The 2,500-nt window shown below is 54.3% G+C and overlaps 1 protein-coding gene across 16 annotated transcripts in view; it reads left to right on the top strand.

Moving 5' to 3' along the window:
- The window catches only part of EBF3 (EBF transcription factor 3), a 126,933-nt gene that overhangs the window by 112,663 nt on the left and 11,770 nt on the right, over positions 1-2,500 (top strand). The gene's annotated exons all lie outside the window — the stretch shown is intronic.

Here is a 2,500-nt window from a genome sequence, read left to right as displayed (position 1 = left end):
AAATATTAACATAAAACAAATTTGCTTTATTCTTCTTCATATTTCTTCTTCATTCCAACTCGAGCTCACCCAAGGCTCCTTCTCTAATTATCCACGAGGTCAGTAAGCAAAATTGGGCAGGAGCTGGGAGATCAATACAAATTACCCCTGAGCAAACCAGTGCTGACAGCTTGAATCGCAGCATATGTTTACCCAAAATCAGGCAATTTATCTTAATATCAGCAAAGTAATGCAGTGCAGGTGAAAGGTCAGGCAATCTCTCCCCCTCATAATTACCCAGTTCTAAAACAGGAAAGTGGTATTGATTGGCCTGGCTCGCTGCTCTGTGACTGGACGTGCAGAGCCGTGGCCTGGCTCCGCCGGGCGCTCCTTGTAAACTCCGCACACGGACTGTGTATCAGCTGTGCAGAGGGGCTTCTGTTTTCTCCTCCAGTTGTAGGCTGTGCTGGGGAGGCCTGGGCGACTCCCGTTCTTGCCCCAGTGCGGGGCGGGGGGGTTCTGGGGGGTTCCACCTGCAGAAGTCTGCGGATTGGTTCCCCCGACGGCAGCTGCTCCCAGAGGCGCAGGGGTGGGCCACCCCACCCTCAGTGATCAAAGCGCCCCCACCCCGAACTGAGAGCACAGGGCCTCTTCTAAGTCTTCCATGTAAGTCCTTCGGGCTCCCCTAGCGAAGCCCCCGACGGGATTTCCAGCTGCAACCGCAGCCCCCCCCCCCCCCACCCCTCACTGAGTCTGGCCTGGCGAGACCCGCGGTTGCCCGCGTCCTCTCCCCACGCCCAGCCTTGCTCTCGGTGGGGCGCTCCCTGGGCTGCAGTGGGAGGTGAGCAGGGCCCTCTGGTTCCTACTGCTTGGGCATCTTTTCTGGCTCTAGAAGGAGAATATCAGTCCGGCTGAAACATCAGGGATGTCTCTCCCGGAATGAGCGGGTACGGTTATTACAAGTCATAAAGCTTCTGAAAGCTTGCATTAGAGCGCCTATCACCTGTCAGGCATCTGCATGAAATCAATAGCGGCCGCCCATCTCTGTGCGGACCACTTTTCACTGGGCCGATTCATTAAGTCCAGCAGGCATGGCGGCGAGCTGGGGGGAGGAGGGCCTTGGCCTCTGAGAGGACACTGGGCCATCTTTCCTGTCACCTGGTCGGGAGACATGGAATCCTTTCGGGGCCCGCTGGCTGGGTGAGGCCCGTCCGCCCGGCCTGCACTTTTCCTGACACCCTCGTCCCGGCCCAGGCAGGGACATGACAAATTGTCCCCCAAGTCTCCCCTGACAGCTTCTGATGATTAATGGTTTGATTATGAAGTGGTTTTACACATACAGAATTTACATCACAGAGAGTTAGGGATTTTTGCCGTGTCACACACGCCGAGGCATTTCGAAGAGCTTTACTATTTGCAAAGAAAAAGGAGGGCAGAATCGCAGCAAAAGCTGTGTCATGTAAAATCAATATGTCGGATCAATGCTTTATTAACAAGAAAATGTCTTACTTCACATTCCTGTGCGGACCTTTGTCTGCGCGGCGTGTATGATGGAATGTCAGACCACACCGCGGTCCTCGACTTCCGGGCGGCGGCCGCGCGGGCCGCGCTGACGAGACCCGCCGAGGGTGTTGACACCAGCGCCCGAGCACTCGAGGATAACGGTGACCAATTATTCCGGAAAGCGCCTTCAAAGGCGGCCTCTAACCCTGCTCCTCGGAGCCGCCGCCTTTGTGTTCCCGGCGCTCCGCGGACCCGCTGAGTTGGGTGGTGTTAATCATCAAATTACCCGCTGACTAATGAGTGATGGCCCGAATTGCGGGCTGAGTAATGAATAGATGGCGGCGGGTCTTATTAGTCTCAGAAAAGCCCCCTGATTTATGCCGCGCCGAGCGTCGTGGCGTTGCTCCCCGGAAAACGATATCTACATCAAGAAGTAATGTACTCTAATAAGTATTTTCATCTTAACTCGCGTCCCGGCCCCCGGGCTCAGTTTTTGTTGGAGTCGGGCAGCGCTGTAATAAAGCCCAATGGCTCCTTATGAAGCTTGTTAAACACAGAGGCTGCGGTCTGACCGAGCCGGCTGTGATTCATGCGCTGTACACAGCGCTGGGGCTGCTGACTTATGGCCGTGCACAGTTCATAGTCAAAATTACAATTTGAGGGATAAAAAGATTAATTACTATTTGTGGCCGGCAATTTTGTGGGGCTGGGTGGAATGATGGTGCCCACATCCGTCTGTAGTCGGCCATTCACAGATTATTACAGCTCTGCAAGAATACGTGCTCCTCCTGCCTGGTTGGTGCTCAGGCAATACGCTAGACAAAAAAGGACCACAGGGATAAATCTGAAGCTAGCAATAGCCGGACATATGTCATAATTGCGAGGTCCTCATAAATCCCTGGCCGGTGTGGAAGGCCCCGCGTGAGGTAGACAGTGATCGCGACCGCAGTGATGGCTGTATATGGCCCAGAGACTGGCAACTTCCTGACTGCACGCCCATTTCTGCAATATATTGAGT

The sequence above is a fragment of the Ovis canadensis genome, chromosome 22 (genome assembly GCF_042477335.2).
Source record: "Ovis canadensis isolate MfBH-ARS-UI-01 breed Bighorn chromosome 22, ARS-UI_OviCan_v2, whole genome shotgun sequence".
In the NCBI taxonomy this organism is placed as follows: Eukaryota; Metazoa; Chordata; class Mammalia; order Artiodactyla; family Bovidae; genus Ovis; species Ovis canadensis.
This window is presented reverse-complemented; position numbering and strand designations above follow the sequence as displayed.